This window comes from Mobula birostris, chromosome 15 (assembly GCF_030028105.1).
Source record: "Mobula birostris isolate sMobBir1 chromosome 15, sMobBir1.hap1, whole genome shotgun sequence".
NCBI classification, from domain to species: Eukaryota; Metazoa; Chordata; class Chondrichthyes; order Myliobatiformes; family Myliobatidae; genus Mobula; species Mobula birostris.
This window is the reverse complement of record NC_092384.1, coordinates 33334992-33358710: the sequence shown is the minus strand read 5'-3', so window position 1 is coordinate 33358710 and position 23719 is coordinate 33334992. Positions and strand designations below refer to the sequence as shown.

General features: G+C 38.1%; 1 protein-coding gene across 4 annotated transcripts in view; it reads left to right on the top strand.

Moving 5' to 3' along the window:
* The window catches only part of fto (FTO alpha-ketoglutarate dependent dioxygenase), a 377646-nt gene that overhangs the window by 13035 nt on the left and 340892 nt on the right, over positions 1-23719 (top strand). The gene's annotated exons all lie outside the window — the stretch shown is intronic.

Sequence of the window (23719 nt, the reverse complement as noted above, 5' to 3'; positions counted from 1 at the left end):
TGCAGTCTGCAAGAGAACTGTGACTTGGGAGAAGATTTGTTTTTCAGCAAGGCAATGACATAAAGCATAAAGCCAAAGCTACACAGCAATGGCTTAAGAACAACAAATGTTCTAGTCCTGGAGTAGCCAAGTCAGAGTCCAGACCTCAATTCAATTGAGAATTTTGTGGCTGGACTTGAAAAGGGCTGTTCACTCATGATCCCCATGCAATCTGTCAGAGGTTGAGTAGTGTTGTAAAGAAGAATGGGGAAAAATTGCAATGTCCAGATGTGCAAAGCTGATGACCTCTCTACACAGACTCAAGGCTGTAATTGCTGTCAATGGTGCATCTACTAAATACTGACTTGAAGAGGGTGAATAATTATGCAATCTATTATTTTGTGTTTTATATTTATAATGAATTTAGATCACTTTGTAGAGATCTGTTTTCAATTTGACACGAAAGAGTCTTTTTCTGTTGATCAGTGCCAAAAAACATCCAAGTTAAATCCACTCTGATTCAATGTTGTAAAACAATAAAACATGAATACTTCCGAGGGGGAAGGGTGTGAATACTTTTTGTAGGCACTGCACATTCTCAGTGATGAAGTATTTTGAGAGGCTGGTGATAAAGATATCAGCTCCTGTCTGAGTGGCAACTCAGATCTGCTGCAATTTTGGACCACAGCAGATTGGCTCTTCACACAACCCTGGAACAGCTGGACAGTAAAGATGCATATATCAGGGTGCTTTTATCAATTACAGCTCAGTATTTAATACCATCATCTCCTGAAAGCTAATCAGTAAACTCCAAGATATGGACCTCAATACCTCCTTGTGCTCTAACATCTCCTCCATGAACTCCATCAGCATAGGTGTACTACATGGCTCTGTGCTTAGACTCTGCTCTACTCGCTTTACACCGATGACTGTGTGGCTATGGCTGCATCACTGTCTGGTATGGAAAGGCTACTGCACAGGACCAAAAGAAGCTGCGAAAGGTTGTAAATCTAGTCAGCTCCATCTTGGGCACTAGCCTACAAAGTACCCACGACATCTTTAGGGAGCAGTGTCTCAGAAAGGCAGTGTCCATCATTAAGGAGCTCCAGCACCCAGGGCATGCCCTTTTCTCATTCTTACCATCAGGTAGGAGGTACAGAAGCCTGAAGGCACACAGTCAGTGATTCAGGAGCAGCTTCTTCCCCTCTGCCATCCGATTCCTAAATGGACATTGAACCAGTGAACACGACCTCATTTTTTCAATTTACATTATTTCTGTTTTGCATGATTTTTAATCTCCAATATATGTATATTGTAATTGATTTGTTTATTTCTTTTTTGCTTCTATATTATGTATTACATTGTACTGCTGCTGCTAAGTTAACAAATTTCACAACACATGCTGGTGATTATAAACCTGATTTGATTGAGTCTGGATTTGGCTGAGTACGTAATGAGTAAAGCCCTCCGAACAATTGAGCACATCTACATAAAATGCAGTCATAGGAAAGTAGCATCCATCATCAAAGATCCTCACCACCCAGGTCATGCTCTTTTCTCGCTGCTGCCATCAGGTAGAAGTGCCTCAGGACTTGCAGCACCAGGGTTTAAGAACAGTTACTACCCCTCAACCATCAGGCTCTTGATCAAAAGGGGATAACTACACTCATTCTGTTTCTGGTGTTCCCACAACCAATAGTCTCATTTTAAGGATTCTTTATATAGTTATTTCATGCTCTCGCTATTTCTGTTATTGAGAAATGGATCTGGTCAGGTGTCAGATCTCTCGGTGGGAGAGAAGTTTTGGAGGGAATGATCACAACTCTACCTCCTTTACCATAACACTGGAGAGGGATAGGTGCTGACAATTTGGGAAAACATTTAATTGGGGTGGGGGGGGATATGCTTTTAGGCAGGAACTTGGCATAAATTGGGAGCAGATGTTCTTGGGGAAATGCACGGCAGAAATATAGCAAATGGCATTCTAATAGGTATGTCCCATTGAGGCAGGGGAAGGATGGTAGGGTAATAGAACCATGGTGTACAAAGGATGTGGAAAATCTAGTTAAGAAGAAAAGCGAAGCTTATGAAAGGTTCAAAAAACTAGGTACTGATAGAGTTCTAGAAAATTACAAGGTTGCCAGGGAGGGGCTTACAAATGAAACTAGGAAAGCTATGAAGAGCCATGAGAAGGCCTTGGCAAGCAGGATTATGGAAAACCCCAAGGCACTCTACAAGTATATGAAGAGCAAGAGGATGAGCCTTGTGAGAATAAGATCAATCAGGTGCAATAATGGAAACATGTATATGGAGTCGGAGGAGGTAGCAGAGGTACTTAATGAATACTTTGTTTCAGTATTCACCAGGAAAAAAGATCTTTGCGATTGTGGGGATGACTTGCAGCTGACTAAAACGCTTGAGCATATAGACATTAAGAAAGAGGATGTGCTGGAGCTTTTGAAAAGCATTATATTAGATAAGTCATTGGGACGGGATGAGATATATTCCAGGCTACTGTGGGAAGTGAGGGAGGAGATTGTTGTGCCTCTGGTGATTATCCTTGCATCATCAATAAGGGTGGGAGAAGTAATGGAGGATTGGAGGGTTGCAAATGTTCTCCTCTTGTTCAAGAAAGGGAGTAGAGATAACCCAGGAGATTATAGACTAGTGAGTCTGACTTCAGTGAAAGGCAAGTTGTTGGAGAAGATCCTGAAAGGCAGGATTTATGAGCATTTGGAGAGACATAATCTGATTAAGGATAGTCAGCATAGCTTTGTCAAGGGCAGGTCATACCTTACGAACCTGATTGAATTCTTTCAGGATGTAACGAAACACATTGATGAAGGTAGAGCAGTGGATGTAGTGTATGTGGATTTTAGTAAGGCGTTTGATGAGGGTTCCCATACAAGGCTCATTCAGAAAGTAAGGAGGCATGGGATCCAAGGAGACCTTGCTTCGTGGATCCAGAATTGGCTTTCTCACAGAAGGCAGAGGGTGGTTCTAGATGGTTTGTATTCTACATGGAGGACAGTGACCAGTGGTGTTCCATAGGGATCTGTTCTGGGACCCCTCATCTTTGTGATTTTTATAGATGACGTAGATGATGAAGCAGAAGGATGGGTTACTAAGTTTCCTGATGACACAAAGGTTTGGGCTGTTGTGGATAATCTGGAGGGTTGTTAGCAGTTCCAGCAGGACATCAATAGGATGCAGAACTGGGCTGAGAACTGGCAGATGGAGATCAACCTAAATAAGTGTGAAGTGGTTCATTTTGGTAGGTCCAATTTGAAGACAGAATGTAGTATTAATGGTAAGACTCTTGGATGTGTGGAGGATCAGAGAGATCTTGGGGTCCATGTCGATAGGCCACTCAAAGTTGCTGCACAGGTTGACAGCGTTGTTAAGAAGGCATATGGTATGTTGGCATTCATCAACCATGGGGTTGAGTTCAAGAGCCGTGAGGTAATGTTACAGCTATATAAAACCTTGGTCAGACCCCACTTGGAGTATTGTGTTCAATTTTGGTCACCTCACACTGAAAGGATGTAGATACTATAAAAAGAGTGCAGAGGAGATTTACAATGATGTTGCTTGGATTGGAGAGCATGCCTTATGAGAATAAGTTGAGTGAACCCAGTCTTTTCTCCTTGTAGTGACAGAGGATGAGAAGTGACTTGATAGAGGTGTATAAGATGATGAGAGGCATTGATCGTGCGGTGGGTCAGAGTCTTTTCCCAGGGCTGAAATGGCTAACATGAGGGGACGTAGTTTTACGATGCTTGGAAGTAGGTACCAAGGGGATGTTTGGGGTAAGTTTCTCCACAAAGAGTGTAGTGGATGCGTGGAATGCACTGTTGGCGATGGTGGAGGTCGATACAATAGGGTCTTTTAAGAGATTCTTAGATAGGTACATGGAGCTTAGAAAAATAGAGGGCTATGCGCTAGGGTAATTCTAGGTAGTTTCTAGAGTAAGTTACATGGTCGGCACAGTGTTGTGGGCTGAAGAACCTGTAATGTGCTGTAGATTTCTATGATCTTGCAATTTATTTATATTTGCATTTGAACTGCTTATTGTCTTCTATCCTCTACTGGATCTTTCATTGATCCTGTTAGTTACTATATTGCAGAATTTTTAAGTGTGCCTGCAGGAAACAGAATCTCAGGGTTGTATAGGTGACATACATGTACTTTGATAATAAATTTACTTTGACTTTGATTATCCTGCTGTTTTCCCACTCCCCATCCTCCTGTCGACAGAAGAACTTGTCTCCATCCTCCCAGTCCCTCCATCTCTGCTTTATTTTGCTTCAATAAAGAGGCTTTCTGCTTAAAATGTCTTGCTTGTTCCTGTTTTCTGCTTTTGCCTCTACTATTAACAGAGCCCTTGAATACATCAATTTATGCATATCTTGTCTCAACTCTCTTCTGGAAAAGTCCTGATCCTCAACTTGTATCTTGTCAGTCTCTACAAACTAACAATCAGGATTTGCATTTCTACCACCTTCAGTAAGATTCCAGAGCCAGGCACATCTTCCCCTCATTGTTCCTGAATAAAGCTGGTGAAATCCAGCTTTTGGGGGGCTGTAGGAAATGCTTAGCAGATCAGTCACGAGTAAAAACTGTTAATATTGCAGAAGAATAACTAACATAGAAAAGCCAGTTCTGATACAGATAACAGAAAATAAGTTATATAAAATAGTTACATTCAGTATTGAGACTTGAAGACTACAGTATGCACAGATAATGGTCTTATTATAACAGGGCAGGAGCCCCACAGATGGATTGGTAAGCCAAGGAGATGGTTGGAAAATTGAAGTGAACAATATCAGGAAGCTTGGGGTTATCTCTGTGGACTAATTAGAAGTGCTCCAAACAATCATCACTGAATCGATGTTTGTTTGTCCAATGTAGAGAAAACAACATTATGAGGACCACATATAGTGCACTGTATTGGAAGAAGTGAATCTTTGCTTCACTTGGAGAATTTGTTTGGCCTCCTGGATGGTGAAAGCGATGAGGTAAAAGACAATTTCATGCAATTATATAGGAAATCGCTTTTAAAATGTACTTTGAGGTGTAAGTACATGATTCCGTGAAAATGGTGACACAGTTGGACAGAGTTATAAAGAATGTGGTTAGTTTGCTTCCTTTATAGGTAGGAGTACTGGGTATAAGAACTGGGACATCATGTTTCAGCTGTACAAGCCATTGGTTAGGCCACACTTGGAATATTGTGTGCAGTTCTGGTCACCGTATTAGAGTTGTAGAACAGTATAGCACAGAAATAGGTGCTTTGACCCATCTAGTCCCTGTTGAAATATTAAATCTGGCTAGTACCATCGATCTGCACCTGGACCATAGCTGTCCATACCCCTCCCATCAAAGTACCTATCGAAATTTGTTCTCAATGTTGAAATCGAACCCAAGTTCCCCATATTCATTGGCAACTCATTCCAAATTCTCACCACCCTCTGAGTTAAGAATTTCCCCTTAAACAATTCACTTTTCACTCTTGACCCATGACTTCTAGTTCTAGTCTTGCCCAAACTCAGTGGGAAAAGCCTACTTGCATTTACCCTATCTCTTCCCTCGTGCTGCTACGCTCTCTATGGGATAAAGTCCTAATCTCTTCAACCTTTTCCCTATAACTCAGTTCTGAAGTCTTGGCAACGCCCTTGTAAATTTTCTCTGTATTCTAAATTAGACCTTACCAATGTCTTATGCATCTTCAAAATAACATTGGAACTCCTGTACTCAATCCTTTAATTTATGAAGGCTGATGTGCCAAAACTTCTCTTTACAACTCTATCTACTTGTTACACCACTTTATAGGAATTATGAATGTGTACTCCCAGGTCGCTCTAATCTACCTCACTCCTCAGTGCCCTACTACTTACCTACCCTGGTTTGTCCTCCCAAAGTGCAGTATGTCACACTTGTCTACATTAAATTAAATTCCATATGCCATCTTTCAGCCCATTTTTCCAGCTGCAAGCCTTGAAAGCCTTCCTCGCTGTCTACTATGCCTGAAAATTTGGTGTCATCCACAAATTTACCATATTATCTACCAAATGACAAAGAACAATGCACCCAGCTCGAGTCCCTGTGGCACACCACTAGTCATGGACCTCCAGTAAGAGAGGCAACCATTTACTACCACTCTTTGGGTTCTCCCATGAAGCTAATGTCGAATCCAATTTGCCATTATAAAAAAAGATATGTTAACACTTTATATAAAAAAAAAAGGTGTGCAGAAGAAATTCACTGGAATGTTGGCTGAAATGAATGGCTTTAGTTACAAGGAGAGATTGGATAGGCTGGGATTGGTCTCACTGGAGTGCAGAAATTTCCAGAATGAAGATTATGGAGATTTATAAAATATGAGAGACATAAATAGGGTAGAAAGTCAGATTTCTTTTTCCCAGGGTAGAAATAGCAAATACTAGAAGACATATTTAAGATGAGGGGAGGACAGTTTAAAGGAGATGTGCAGGGCAAGGTTTTTCTACGAAGTGAGGTAGATGCCTGAACGAACTGCCGGGGATAGTGGTACTTAAGAGTGTGGAATAGAGGGATATATATTCTGTGCAGGCTGAAGAGATTTAGTTTAATTTGGCATTGTGTTTGGCACCGATATTGTGAGCCCAAATACTTATTCCTGTGTTGAACTGTTCTATGTTCAATGAGACCAATCTCTTTTCTCAGAAGCTGCCTCCAAGTGATATACAGGTCCATCTAAGGTTACAATGTGTTTCTGTACCTGAGAGCTGTTTGTAACTGAGTGGATTTAACTCAATTAAGTAAATTTCTCTGTAAGATGCAATAATATTGCCACTAACAGACAGTATTACTTTTCACCAATACAGGTATTGCTCTTGTTGATCTGTTAAATATATGTCTACTTTGACTTTTGTTTGATCTTTCTTGGGTATTTTTGGTGACAGGGACACCAGTTTGGGTCAGTCTACTGGTGATTCTGGCTGATTTGTATCACACTATGCCTATAACTGCAGGGGAGATGCGTTTGACCCTACAGCCAGTTATAGCCTTCAGTATTACTAAAACTTTTGAGAGTGGCATATTTTTGAAAATTTGAGATGGTTGAAAATTTAGCCAGAAGCTAATTTTATATGTTGCCATCCTACTAACTCTGGAAGATAGATCTTGGGGACATAGATCTTTTGCGTTGAAAATTCTATTTTTATAAAGGACTTGTTTTCACACACTTAATTAACATTATGCAACTTTTATTAACTGTTTTCTCGGCTTTTTAAAATAAAATCCTGGGTCTTTGTGCATGATTTTTTTTCAAATTGTCACATCCTTGCTGCATTTTGTTAATAGTACACCTATTGTGAAAGCAATTATCCACTTTGAGCAACTCCTGTGTATATATAAGGTGCAATCTTTTTAAACTTATCAAGATAGTTACACATGATCGCATTTAGTTTCTCCTGCTTGCTACTCTATTTCAAATTTTCTCATTTTGTCTTCTTTTCCTGGTCATAATGTCATAGTCATAGAACACTACCACATAGAAACAGGCCCTTTGCCCATCTAGTCTGTGCCAAACTTAATCTGCCTAGTTCCATTGAGCTGCACCTAGATCACAGCCCTTCTTACCCTTACCATCCACATACCTATCCTATCTTTCCCTATCTATACTCTGCATAATTTTGTATACCTCTATCAAATCTCCCCTTATTCTGCTACGCTCTAGGGAATAAAGTCCTAGCCTATTTACCCTTTCCCTATAACTCCTCCTCTCTTTCCCCTGGTCCCAGTATATTAGAAGGTCATTGGCCTTAAACTTTAACTCTCTCCACATACGATGTCTGATTTAAAATATTTCCAGCATTTTCGCTTTTTAATTTAGTTTTTATTTTCTGAATGAGCAGAGATGAAAGAAGTTCCTCTTAAGAACTGATCAGCTATACCTATTCTGTTATTTACCTCCATATTTACACTAATTTAATTTTGACAATGTGGTCTTTGTTCAGGTATACATTACTGCTTTTGTTGAAGGCTTATAGTTGCATAGTGAATGTTACCTCCAGTTCTCACGATATATTATGCAGTTCTTTGCTTTTGTACATCATGCCAAGAAAGGGACCATAAAGCATAAGCCACTCAAAGGCCCAAATTGGGATGACCTGCTCATTGCAAGGAAAAAAGAAGAGTAAAACTTGTCCCCATGGAGCAATATAAAATGGCCTTAATGAGTACCTTAATGAATGTCTATTGCTGTTTACTCAAAATTGCTTGCATATGGTCATTAGATATTATGTAAAGTGCCAGGAATGCTAATACTTGTTCTGCAAACTAATGTTCAACTCTGCTATCTTTCAAAGTTAAACTTTCGCTCTGTTTGCATAGGACTAAAACACCTGGTTTGGTCAAGTTTTTGGCAAGCTTATCTGTGACATCTGTTCCAGGTTTCCAATACAGGATATGAATTACGAATTGAGACAACAGGTACCAGGTAGCTGCATGTTTTACAGCAAAATGTTTTAACCATATCTTTTAGTTGTACATATGTCTGGAAAATTTAAGTAAGCAGCAGAGCATGTCTTAATATGGCTTCCCACATAGACTGGATGCCATGTGTGCCTAGGTTTTGTGCAGGCTTGAATGACTTCCAAATGTTGTTTTACAAGGATTCTAAACATTTGTGGTCTCAGCTTACTCAGCAGCTGCACAGACAACAGAAGGACACTTTGGATTCTCTTTGTCAGTTTGAAATAATAATAATTTGAGAGTCTGGCAGTTTTAATTATGTATAGTAATATTTTTTAAAATAGCTCTTGCCATGCTGAATTATCAGGGATTCCATAGTTTGGCATATTCATCCAATTTTCCAAGCCGTCATAGCAGTTTATTTTTTATTATATTTGGTTTTCTATCATTATTTCTCTTCGTACTTTAAATACCCTGATTAAGTTCATTAATAATTATTTCAAGATCAGGTTTTTGAGCAAAACCTGATGCTGCTTCCTTCCTTTCATTTAGTATTACAAAGTAATTCATTGTTAGCTTTCTAATATAGCCTAGAATTAAAATAAAAATGCCTAACCCTAATTGCCATTGAGAAAATGATGGTGAGCTGTTGCAGTTATTTCCTCCCCCAATCAGGCTAAGTATGTTCTCATGTTCAAAGCAGTGATAATGAAGGAGCAGCAACATATTTCCAAGACAGAATAGTATGTGACTGGGAGGCTAAACTTCAGATTTTGGTGTTTCTAGGCACATATGTCTCTTGGTCATATGGGTGGTAGTAGTCACTAATTTGGGAATCAACATTAAAAATGTTTTGGCAAGTGACGACTGTGAATTTTGTGGTCGGTGCATACTTTGCAGCTATGATGTGTTGGTGGTAGAGATGAAACATAGAGCTTTATCCTTATTGGTGCTGAGCCTCTTGGATGTGGTGCTATTTCTATCAAGCTCATGCCTTGAGATGCATGATGCACAGCATTTGACCTGCTGTTGTAGTTGGAGTATTTGCATTGCTCTTTCAGTTGAGTTTCTGGTGACTCACCAGTTGCTGCTAGTGGGCTAACGGGAAATGGTGATGTTAAAGGTTGGTGTATACTTTCTTCTATCATTACTAGTTGTTGTTTGGCACTTGTGCAATATGAATGTTACCTTAAAATTGAGCAAAACATATTTTAATAGACTTTTGAGTCTTGAGTTTCTGCCCATGTTTTAGCTCGAATATCATTGATCTTCTATTCACAAAATGACCTTTCACTTGCAAATGGTGTGTCCCAAGTTCTAGATTTCTATAAATTCACAAATAAAGTTACTGAAAATAATACCAATTCAGTCACTGTCATAGAGAAATAAAAACATAATTTATTTAACTGGAATTTGCTCAATCTGTACTATAGCTTGCTCTGATTGACCATGACTTCTTGGTTCAACAGTTGTTCAATGAACAGATGAGGCCACTGTTAGTGATTTTATTACAGTAAAATTTCAATAATCCAGTATGCAAATTATTCAGAAATCCCAGTGGTTTAGAGTATTAATACATCCGGTCCTTGTTATCCATCTAACTGTGTACTCATGAGTTTGACTGTGAATTACTGGGTGTGTGGGTTGACTGTGTGGCCAGAGCTGGAGTGAGGGTCTGGGTAAGGAACACTGGGTGTCTGAAGTGAGTGGCTGGAACTGGCTGGAGCGAGGGTCTGGATAAGGAGCACCGGGTGTGGCTGGAACTGGATTTTCATTAGGAGCTGGAATCTAGAGTGCTTGCATATTTCATCTTAACCCATGGCTGAAATTTATAAGGTGAAACTTTCTTTGTTCTGTTTACTGTGTTTCCTTTAAACTCCCGGGTTCACTGGAAAATTTATTATCTTGCTGTGTAGCATGTGAAAAAAATTAAAATAAAATTGTGTTGGAGTAATTTGAGTCAAGTTCAATAGTCTGAAAAATCTGGGTCCTCATAGCTTAACTAAATACCTTTTCAAAATATCTAATGATAAGTCATTTAAATGTTTGGAATTGATTTAAATAATTTATTTTTTGTTTTATTTTAAAGTCATTGAAGTACTGATAATCTATAAAAGTAATAATGTATAGTAAAATGAACAAATAGCTCACTTGCCTTTTAAAATTAATGTTGGCATCACCTGGCTGAAGACATTTACAGTATACACAGCCTCTGGATATGATGCTAGATCCAGGGTTAAAGGGAAAGGACCCTAATGCCCACCTCTAACTTCCAGTGTATTCTGTATGTCTGTAGTGTGCAGGTGCGTATGTCCAAAATTTGCTAATACTTCATTGCAGACAGCCACTAGTTCTGTATGCAACTGCTGGTTGACTTTCAGCTTGATATGATCCAGTGCGTAAAAAGTTTATCCTTATCTCCTGTCGGAATGCGCATAATCTTTTTTTATTTAGAAGAAACACAGAATAAAGCATAAACATTGAAAACCAGAAAGCTGCTATAGAAAAAGCTACAGGAAGTGGTGGATACAACCCAGTCCATCACAGGCAAAGTCTTCCCCACCTTTGAGTACATTTACATAGAATGCTGCCACAAGAAAGCAGCATCTATCATCAAAGACCCCCATTCAGTGCTATGCTCTCTTCTCGCTACTACTATTGGGCAGGAGGTACTGAGGCTGTAGTTCTCATGCCATTGAGTTCAGGAGTAGTTATTACCCCACAACAATCAGGCTCCTGAGTCAGTGTGTATAACTAGACTCACCACAACTCCAAGTTGATTCTACAACCTACAGACTCTCTTTTTAAAAAAAATATATATTTATAGTGCAAAAGAGAGCTAAAAAGGAAATGTGTACATGGGCTTATTGCCCATTCAGAAATACGGCGGTGGGAAAGAAGCTGTTCCTATAATGTTAACTGTGTCTTCAGCCTCCTGTACCAGCACCTTGAGAAGTGGGCAGGTCTTGCTTGACGGGGTTTGTTAATGACAAATGCTGCCTTTTGAGGTATAGCCTTTTAAAGATATCCTTGATGCTTGGGAGTCTTGTGATGGAGTTGGATGAGTTTGCAGCTTTCAGCAGCTTATTCTGATCTAATGCAGAGACCCTCCATACCAGATAGTGATACAACCAGTTACAATGCTCTCCACAGTACATCTTCAGAGGTTTGTGAGGGACTTTGGTGATATACCAAGTCTCCTCAAACTCCTAATGAAATGTAGCTGCTGTTGTCTCTTCCTTGTCACTGCATCAACATGTTGGGCCCAGGTTAGATCTTCAGAGATTTGACACCCAGGAGCTTAAAACTTCTCACCTTTTCACTGCTGATCCTTGGATGACAACTGGTGTGTGTTCCCTCGATTTCACCTTCCTGAGGGTCACAATTAATTCCTTGGTCTTGTGTTGAGTGCAAGGTTGTTGCTGTGACACCACTCAACCAGCTGATCTATCTCACTCCTGTACATCACCTCATCACCATCTGATATTTTTCCAGCTATAGTTTTGTCATTGGTAAATTTATAGATGGCATTTGAGCCATCCCTAGCCACATAGTTGCAGGTGTAGAGCGAGCAGAGCAGTGGGCTAAGCACGCATCTTTAGGATGCGTCTTGAGTTGAATGTCAGCAATGAAGAGATATTTTTAATCTGTACTGACTGTGGTTTCCCAATGAGGTAATCAAGGATCCGGTTACAGAGAGAGGCCCAGGTTTTTGTGCTTGTTGATGAGTACTGAGGATATGATGGTGTTAAGCACTGAGCTGTAATCAGTAAACAGCAACTTGATGTATGTACTGTAGCTGTCCAGGTGATCCAAGGCTGAATGGAGAGCCATTGAGATTGCATCCACTGTAGACCTATTGTGGCGATAGGCAAATCGCAGCAGGTCCAGGTCCGTCCTTAGGCAGGAGTTGATTCTGGCCATGACCAACCTCTCAAAGTACTTCATTCACAGTAGATGAGAGTGCAATAGATTGATAGTGATTGAATCAGCTCACCCTGCTCCCTTGGGCACTGTTATGATTGTTACCCTTTTGAAGCAGATGGGAACCTCCGACTGTAGCAGTGAGAGATTAAAGATGTCCTTGAACATTCCTGCCAGTTGGTTGGCACAGGTTTTCAGTGCCTTACCAGGTACATCATCAGGGCCTGATGCCTTACGAGGGTCCATCCTCATAAAATATGTTCTGTTATCGGCTTCCAAAACACAGGTTACATAGTCTCCAGAAGCTGCAAGGATTCACACAGTTGTAGTTTTATTCTCCCTTTCAAAGTATGCATAAAAGGCTTTGAGCTCATCCGGGAGTGAACCATCACAGCCATTCATGATGGTAGGTTGTCTTGTAGGAAATAACGGCTGCAAACCCTGCCAGAGTTGACATGCATCTGATTCTATCTCGAACTTCAATCTGAATTTTTTTTATTCTAAAAATAGCCGCCTGTTGGTTGTACCTGGACTACTTGTATAGTTCTGGATCGCCAATCTTCAATGTCACAGACCTAGCCCTCAGCAGACTACGAACCCTGATATAACCACAGCTTTTGGTGTGGGTATGCACACTCATCCACACAGATCTTGATGAAGTTGGCAACAACTGTGGCGTATTAATTCAAATTCGAAGATGAATCCCTGAATATTGTCCAATCCACCAACTCCAAGCAGCCCATTAAGCTCTCCTCTACCTCCCTTGACCATACCTTGGTCCTCACCACCGATGCTGTGGTCTTTAGTCTCTGCTTATACACTGGGAGTAGAAGTACAGCCAGTTGATTGAACTTTCTAAACTGCTGGTGTGGGATGGCACGGCAAGCATTCTTGATGCTGGGTATAAGAATGGTCAAGTGTGTTGACTCTAGTTCCATAGGTGTTATGTTGGTGATAGCTGTTCAGAGATTTCTTCAAGCTGGCTTGATTTAAATCCCCTGCAAAGATAGGAAGGCATCATGCTCCGTTGTTTTGTGACTGCTGATTACGGTGCTCAGTTCTTTCAGTTCCTGCCTGATATTGGCCTGTGGTGGAATGTGCACTGCAACCAGGATGATGGCGGAAAACTCTTGGCAGGAAAAAAACCTCATGTCTCAGTGTAATATATTTTTATTCATTTGCACATTTGTTGTTTGCCAAGCTTTGTTTGTATACATCTTTTGTGAAATGCTAATTGTATTTCTTTTCTTTTCAAATCTTTTTATTTTATTTTTATATATGTGTGTGTGTATATATATGTGTGTGTGTGTGTGTGTGTGTATATGTGTGTGTATGTATGTATGTGTGTGTATGTGTGTGTGTGTATATATATGTGTGTGTGTGTGTGTGTATGTGTGTGTATGTGTGTGTGTATGTATATGTGTGTGTGTGTATGTATATGTGTGTGTGTGTATGTATGTGTGTGTGTGTGTATGTGTGTGTGTGTATATATATGTGTGTGTATATATATATATATATGTGTGTGTATGTATATAGGAAAAATAACATGAGTACATCAAAGTAACAACACTTACAATGCCTCAAAAAACACCATCATCTTAAAGCTTGAAAACAAAATTTTGTGATAACAAAAAAAACCTACTGAGCAGAAAAGTGAGAAAAAAAAAGAGAACCCATTAGGTGTACAACCCCGGAGCCATGCGTCATACAAAAAGCTTCTAAAAATAAACATCAAACCGCCAGCAAGAAAAGAAAATATACTAAAAGAATTTACAATTAGATCGTGGAAAAATTATATCAATTAACTCAAATGATAATAACGAGCAAATGAGCCCCATCTTTTCTCAAAATCAAATAAAGGTTCAAAGGTTCGACTTCTAATTTTCTCCAAACTAAGACGTAGCATCAATTGAGAGAACCATTGTGACAAAGTGGGAGCTGATGTATCCTTCCACTTCAACAAAATGGCCTTCCTAGCTATCAATGTAACAAATGCAATAACATGTTGGTCAGACACAGAAATACCATGAATATTTTGAGGAATTATTCTGAAAAGCACAGTTAATTTATTAGGTTGTAAATTAATTTTAAGTGCTTTAGAAATTGTTGAGAAAACTGACTTCCTGAACTGTTCCAATATAGAACAAGACCAAAACATATGTGTCAGTGTAGCTATCTCAGTTTTACATCTATCACAATGACTATCAATATTAGGAAAGATTTTAGAAAGTCTCTCCTTTGTCAAATGATAACGATGTATAATTTTAAATTGGATCAATGAATGGCTAGCACAAATTGAAGAAGAGTTAACCAACTTCAATATCCGCATCCAGTCCTCTGTCATAAATGTCAAATTAAGTTCCTTTTCCCAATCCTGTTTAATCTTAGACAAAGGATGCTTATCCCATTGTAATAATAAATTATAAATTCTTCCAATAGAACCCTTAATCAAAGGATTCATACTCATAATAGTATCTAACAGGTCAGCCTCCAATATGTAAGGGAAATTACTTAAATATTTTTGTAAAAAATGTCTAACTTGAAGGTATTGCAGAAAGTGTGAATATGAAAGAGAATATTTATCAGTTAATTGTTCAAAGGACATCAATCTATCTCCTTTAAATAAATCCAAAAAAGAATTAATACCTTTATTTTTCCAAAGTAGAAAAATTGGATCACTCAAGGCTTAAAAAAGTAATTTCGGTAAATTAAACTACAAAGTTTAAATTTTTTATGATTAAAAGAATTGCGGAACTGGAGCCAAATTTGTAAAGAATACTTAATCACAGGATATAAGTTTAAATTAACAACTTTACCTAATTGCATAGGTAAAGGAGACCCTAATAACGAAGTTAAATAAAACTGTTTTACAACTTTTAGTTCCAGGTCTACCCAAATTGGCCGATCGGTCTTATCAACCCAGTATAACCAAAAAGACAAATATCGCAGATTAACAGCCCAATAATACATTCTAAAATTAGGCAAAGCAAGACCTCCATCCTTTTTCAATTTTTGTAAATGACATTTACTAATTCTTGATCTTTTATTATTCCAAATAAAAGATAAAATAATAGAATCAATCCAATCAAAAAACTTGCTAGTCAAAAAAACAGGAATATTCTGAAATAAATATAAAAATTTCGGTAGAATCATCATTTTAACTATATGAATACAACCAACAAGTGGAAATGTAAGTGGACTCCATCTACTAAATAAATACTTTATAGAGTCTACTAAGGGAACAAAATTAGCTTTATAAAGATCCTTATATTTTTTAGTAATTACAATACCTAAATATCTAAAGGAGTCTGAAACTTTGAAAGGAGTATTATCATATATAGAAACAGAATCATTTAAAGGAAATAATTTACTTTTACTAAAATTAATTTTATATCCTGAAAAACCTCCGAATTCATTAAATCATTTTAACAGGGCAGGAATGGATTCATCAGGGTTAGATATATAAACCAATAAATCATTAGCATAAAGAGAGACCTTATGCATGGTCTGATTCACAAATATCCCATGGATATTTTTAGCCTCACGAAGAGCAATAGCAAGGGTTTCTAATATTAAATTAAACAACAAAGGACTTAATGGACAGCCTTGCCTTGTCCCCCGTGAAAGCTGAAAAAAAGGAGACCTACAATCGTTAGTAATAGCAATAGGGGCTTTATATATCATTTTAATCCAATTATTAAAATTAATAGCAAAGCCAAATTTTTCTAAAACATTGAATAAATATTTCCATTCAACTCGGTCGAACACTTTTTCAGCATCCAAAGATACAACACATTGTGGAATTTTAGGAGAGGATGAATATATAATATTAAGTAGTCTCCGAACATTTGAAAAGGAATAACGACCCTTTATAAAGCCTGTTTGATCTTTACAAATAATTTTACCCAAAGTATTCTCCAACCGATTGGCCGTTATCTTTGACAAAATCTTAGCGTCAACATTCGGTAATGAAATAGGTCTATATGAAGCACAGTCAGTAGGATCTTTATCTTTTTTAAGAATTAAAGAAGTAGAGGCCTCATAAAAAGTAGAGGGTAAGTTACCTTTCACAAAAGAATCCTTAAACATTTCCAACATATATGGAGACAGCAACTTTCCAAATTTTTTATAAAATTCTATGGGATAGCCATTAAGTCCTGGGGACTTAGCAGATTGCATTGAAAAAATAGCTTTATGAATTTCGGCTTTAGTAATTTGAGCATCGAGAATCTTTTGATCCTCAGCCGAGATTTTAGGAAAAACAATCTTTCGTAAAAAAGCATTCATTTTAAAGGAATCTAACGGGCATTGAGATTTATATAGCTCAGCACAAAAGTCTTGAAAAAGTTTATTAATTTCCTCATATTCCTGAGCTAAGGTACCATCTTTCCTACGAATTTTCATGATTTGCCTTTTGGCTGCAGCCATTTTTAATTGAGATGCAAGCAGTTTATTATTTTTATCTCCAGACATAGAAAATTGGCTCTTTAACTTAAGCAAATAACCTTCAATGGGATGAGTTACTTACAGGTTATATTGTGATTGAAGTTCCACCCTTTGTTTAAATAAATCAATATTGCGGGAAATTGCATAAATATTATCTAAATCTTTAATTTGTTTTGAAATTCTATCTAATTCTGCTTTAGTTTGTTTTTTAAGTTTAGCTGAATAAGAAATAATCTGACCGTGTAAAAATGTTTTAAATGTATCCTATATAACTAACTTAGACATACCCCCTATGTCATTAAAAAGAAAAAAATCCTTTATCTGGGTTTCAATGGAAGTGACAAAGTCAGAGTTTTGCAATAATGTCTGAGACATGCGCCAATGTGGGCGGGCAAGAGTGACATCATCAAATTCAAAAGACAAACTCAGAGGCGCATGATCAGATATAGCAATAGCGTCATATTCGCAGGTTTTAACACTAGGCAAGAAGCGGGGATCGATTATAATATAATCAATCCTCGAATATTTTTTATAAATGTGTGAGAAGAAAGAATATTCTCTATTGTTGGGATGAAGATACCTCCACAAATCAATCAACCCAAAATCAGTCAAAAAGGAATTAATAAATGATGCAGATCGATTTGGAAGTCGCTGATTGGTTGAGCTCTTATCAATCATAGGATTTAAACAACAATTAAAATCTCTACCCCTTATGAGCATATATTCATTTAAGTCAGGCAGTAAAGCGAATACCTTTTTAAAAAGAGAAGGATCATCGAAGTTAGGACCATACAAATTAACCAAGACAACTTTTCTGTTACAGATTGTTCCTTTAACAATTAAAAATCTACCATTAGAATCTGATTCAATATCCTCTTGAATAAATATATTAAGTTTAATGAAAATAGACACGCCTTTTGTTTTACTCTGAGAAGTGGAGTGGAATTGCAAACCATTCCACCATCTAAAAAATCTATTTTGATCTCCTGTCTTGATATGTCTCTTGAGCAAAAATTATATCAGGTTGGAATCGGTTAATAATTTTAAAAGTCTTCTTTCGTTTAATAGAATGATTCCAACCACGTACATTCCAACTTATTATATTAATCTGTTTGAACAGCATACTATAATTTAATTCTACTTTATACATGCACAAAGCATATACCAATGCAGGATGATCAAAGACGGCGGCGATGAAGAATACAACCAAATAAAAAACACGCATGCTCCGGAACCACCCAATGGGAAAAAACTAACTCTAAACCCACCCACCCACCCACACCTGGAAACCCGAAAAAGGCAAGCGATGTACAATAGAATTCAAAGCTGCTGACTGCTCTGTCTGTGTTTTGTTTCCCTCCCCCCAGTTAGTAAAAAAGTAGAGTGAGTTTGTGAGAAAGACAATAAAGTCTCAGGAAAAAAAGGTATTTACATTCCATTGACTGATAAACAACAAAGGACCAAAATAATATTATCTCTTAGAGAGAAAAACCAGTTCCATGTTTAAGTTTAATATTAATTCCCTAAAAAAGCTTTAAATTCAGTTATAAAATGTTATAATAGAACAGAAAAATATATAAAAAGCCCTATTAGTAGGAAAAACTACCAATTAGCTACGAAGTATTAAATTAAAGGAACAAATCGCCTTATCTTCTTCCCTCAGTCATAAAATGTCCGGAGATCATTTGAGCAGAGATACTTAAACCCTAAATCTTTCCAAAGGAAAACCAATAATATGCAATAAAAAACAACTCCCCATGTTCTTTAATTAGTCTGTCGATGAAATATACAAGTGACCTTCATAAATCTTCTTTCCAAAATGCGAATAATATAGAAATAGCCAATCAGCCCTTCGGATGGATCATTCAACAGCGGTGTCGGTGACAGCGGCAGGCAAGGCCCGAACAAAATCCAGTGCAGCTTTTGGATCAAAAAAAGTACGAGGAGGAGAATTAGGAGGAAAAATTTTAAGTTTAGTCGGATACCTCAGAGATGGGAAAAGATTCTTATCATATGCTTGTTTCAGTACCAGGGCAAATTTTGATCTTTGTTCCATTATCTCTCTTGGATAATCTTCATAGAAGCGGAGCTCAGATTCCATAAATCTAAAAACTCTCTGTTTTCTTGCCTGTTGTATTATTTGATCTTTAATTTTAAAGTGATGAAAGCAAACCAGAACAGATCTTGGTTTACTAGAGTCCTTCGATTTCGAGATAAACGCCCTGTGTGCCCTTTCTGTAGCAGGCGGCTTTGAGAGAATGGTAGAAAATAAAGTGTGGAAAAGCTTACCAAAGTAAGCCGTTATATCTGCATCTTCAGCTCCTTCCTGCAGCCCAACAATTCTTATATTCCTTCGTCGAGACCTAGTTTCCAGGTCTATAATCTTATTTTGATATCTTTCCAAATGAGTTGTAGCTTCGGTCAGCTTTTGCTTAGTTATCTTCAATTCCTCTTCGTGTGAAATAACTTGAGTTTCCAGGTCTTTAAGTTTTCCCAGAAATGACTTCATTTCATTACTATTCTTTTCCAGTTGGTCTTTAATTGATCCATTCTGATCCTTAATTGAATTCAGTGTCGGAACGATATCTTCAGCCCACGATGGCATTTCATCAGATCTTTCCTTTTGCACCTTTCCTTTCCCATTACCTTTATCACTAGGTTCAGGTAAATTCTTCCCACTTCTTGTAGACATAGACGTATTGATCATCCTCAAGAATCAACAAGTAAAAAATTTAAATTCAAAGCTTAAACTAGGAGGAAAGAAAGAAAACTAAGAGCAGCAGAAAAATACTGCTACTCCATTAGCAGACAGGGGTGGCCCTCCGCTATTGTATTTCCTTTATTTCCTGTAAATTCCTGCAAGAAAATGGATCTCAAGGTAGTATATGGAAACGTATACTCAGTGGCCACTTGATTAAGGACACCTGATTGTTAATACAAATATCTAATTAGCCAGTCATGTTGCAGCAACCCAATGTATAAAGGCATGCAGACATGGTCAAGAGGTTCAGTCATTGTTCAGACCCATCAGCATGGGGGAAAATGAAGTGACTTTGATGATGGAATGATGGGTGCAACACAGGGTGATTTGAGTATCACAGAAACTGCTGATCTCTTGGGATTTTTATGCACAATAGTCTCTAGAGTTTACAGAGAATGGTGTGAAAAATAAAAAAATGTCCAGTGAGTGGCAGTTTTGTGGGCAAAAACGCCTTGTTAATTGAGAGCTCAGAGGAAAATGGCTAGGCAGATTCAAAAACCATTTATTATCAAAGTACATATAAATTATACAGCCTTGAGATTCGTCTGCCTTCAGGCAGCCACAAAGCAAGAAACCCAAAAGGACCCAAATTAAAAAAAGACCAACATCCGATGCGCAGAGAAAGAGAAAATCATGCAAACAATAAAAGCATTCTGAACTAAATTGAGTCCATAGTCCCAAATCCCAGAGCAGCCAGAGTAGGCCCATAGCTTCAGTCTCAGTTCATATAGTGGGGCAAATCACTGTGAAGCTCACAGACACGAAGTGCGTGGCAGCTAAGTTTATAGGAAGGTGACAGTAACTCAAATAGCTATGTGTTACAGCAGTAGAAGATCACACTAGGTTCCACTCCTGTATCTAATAAAGTGGCCATTGAGTATATATGTTTTTTGTAATAAATTAACTTTGAATTTTAAACTGCAGATACTGGAAATTTGAAATGAAAGTAGCTATGTGCTAAGTACCGAGTAAATCAGGTAGCTGTGGAGAGATAAACTATGTCAATATCTTGTATTGATGACACTTCAAAAGAACAGGAGAGGTACAGAAACAAGTGATTTTTGAGTTGTGGATCAGGACAGGAGCAAAATAACGAAGAGAATGTATGTAATAGCTTGGAGACCTAGGCTGTCCAGGTGGCAGTTTGGAAATGTGCAATAGAGAAAACAAGAGTTGCTGGAAATCTGAAATAAAAGAGAATGCTGGAAATAACAAGCAGATCAGGTAGCAATTGTGGAGAAAGAGAAAAAAAATAAGGTAGCTAACCTTACAACAGAATTGGGAAGTTCTTGACAAAAACAGAAAAACTGAAATAATTGAATTTAGTATTGATTTGCAAAGATGTCAACACATTGAGGTAGCACGTAAGTTACTGTTATTTAAGCATGCATTGGTCTTCATTCATTGGAGCACATGATGGGCTAAATGGCCTAATTCTGCTCCTATATCTTTTAGTTGTAAATTGATCAAACCTCAGGTCTTTCCTTGCTCGCGAGCACGGTCCTGGATCTCACTGCCTCAACTCCACCTTGTCTCGGTCTTGCTGCATCAAATTGCCTCCAAGCTCATTTCAACAATGGTCAAAATTTGGCTCATTCCTGCTCTCGTGCCTGGGCCCCACTGCCTCCATTAAGCCGATACAGGCTACGACTGTCAACTGTCCTGCATCTTGGAGACTTCAGTTCACACTGCAAGACTGCCAAGTTGTACAGATAGTGCAGCTCAGCACCAACAGGGAATTTGTGGGCTATTGATTGCAGTGATTGTATCCAAGAAAAAGTAAGATTAATACAATAGTTTTTTGTTCTTTTGCTACCTGCAAGTCATCGCTGTGCTTCACCACCACTATCTTGAATCGGAATTTTCTTTCCTTCTCTATCCATAGAATACTGGCTGAAGGATGAGAGATTCAGATGTGTTTTACTGTAGTGTTCTTTTTTTGCATCTAGCATTTAAAATGAAATTCATTAGTAACCCTTTTGGGTGAGAGGGTGATATAATTTAAATATTTTATGACAATTTTATTTGTAATTGGACAGTATTTAATATGTCATATGTAAAATGTCAGTATTTAAGCAGAAGATTGGATTGTGCTATATCAAGTTTGCCACCCTTCATTCTCAGATCTCTCATCTTTGATAGGCATGGATTGCCAATAGCACTGGCAATTTAAATTCCACACATTTAAAATCATTCAAAAATTGAAGTAATTATTAAAACTAAACAGGACTAAATAGAGCTGTTCTCAAAGATCAAAGGCAAAGTTTAAAGTAAATCTATTATCCAAGTACATGTATCATCATATACAACCCTGAGATTAATTTTCTGAGGTCATATTTAATGAGTCCATAATAGAAAAATAACCATAATAGAATCAATGAAAGACCGCACCAACTTGGGCGTTCAACCAGCGTGCAAAAGACACACACTGCTAATATGAAAAGAAAGAAATAATAATAAATAAACAATAGATATCGATAATGTGAGATGAATATTCCTTAAAAGTGAGTCCTTAGGTTGTGGGAACATTTCAATTATATAGCAAGTGAAGTTGAGTGAAGTTAACCCCTTTTTGTTGAAGAGACTGATGGTTGAAGAGTAGTAACTGTTCCTGAACCTGGAAGTGTGAGTCCTAATGCTCCTGTACCTTGTTCCTGTGGCAGCAAGGAGAAGAGACCATAACCTGGGTGGTGGGGGTCCCTGATGATGGATGCTTCTCTTCTGTGGCAATACTCCTTGTAGTTGTGCACAGTGGTGGGGAGGGGTTTACCCATGATGGACTGGGCCGTATCCACTACTATTTGTAGGATTTTCTGTTCAAGGGCATTGGTATTTTCACACCAGTCTGTGATGCAGCCAGCGAATATACTCTCCACCACATATTGTCAGGTGGAGCATTAGATAAGAAAATTAGTGAGTCATGTTGCAACCGTATAAAACTTTAGCTAGGCTGTACGTTTTGCGCAGTTCGGTTTACCACACCACAACGTTTGTAGAGGCTTTGAAGAAGGTGCCGAAGTTGTTCACCAGGATATTATCTGGATAGAGAAGTGTTTTCTCTGAAGCTGGGGCAACTTGATCTAAGTATATGCAGTTATGAGAAGCAGAAACAGGGATAGTCAGAATGGTAATGACAAATACTAATAGGTATAATTTTAAGGGGAGAGGGAAAAAGTTTAGAGGTTTATGAGGCAAGTTTTTTTAAACACAAAGTGGTAGGTGCCTGGAATCTGCTGCCTGGAGAAATGGTGGAAGCAGACACGATAGCAACATTTAAAAGGCTTTAAACGGGCAGGAAGTAGAGCAAGACACGAGAGACTGCAGATGTTGGGGTCTGAGGCAAAAACGAACTGCTGGAGGAATACAGAAAATCGAACAGTATCTGTGGAAATAGAGGGATACAGGCCATGTTAAGTATATGGTATTAGTTTATTTAGAGATATAGTGTGGAACATGCCCTTCAGGTCCACCAAGCCGCACTGCCCAGCAACCCACCGATTTAACCCTTGCCTAATCACAAGACAATTTACAATGACCAGTTAACCTACTAATAGGTACGGCTTTGGATTGTGGGAGGAAACTGGAACACCGGGAAGAAACGCACACACACATGCAGGAAGCACATGCAAACTTTCTTACAAAAGATGCTGAAATTGAACCCTGAACTCCGATGCCTGAGCATAATAAATTCACGTGAACTGCTATGGTACCATGGCATCATGGTCACCACAGAAGGGCCAATTTTCACACTGTACTGTGTTAAGTTGTATGTTCTGTATCTAGATTTGGTGAAAGTTTGACATACAATATTTTATTTAAATTTAGTTACCTTTTATTTTTCCTTCCGAACAGGTTATATCATAACATGTTTTATATTATTTGTTGGTTGTTGTTTCTTAAAGCCATTATTCTCTGAGCTCTGTTTAATTTTTCAAAACTCTTTAGATTCAGGATTAGTTCCTGAGGATTGGAGGGTGGCTAATGTAACCCCGCTTTTTAAAAAAGGAGCGAGAGAAACCAGGGAATTATAGACCGGTTAGCCTGACATTGGTGGTGGGGAAAATGCTAGAGTCAGTTATCAAAGATGTGATAACAGCACATTTGGAAAGCGGTGAAATCATTGGACAAAGTCAGCATGGATTTGTGAAAGGA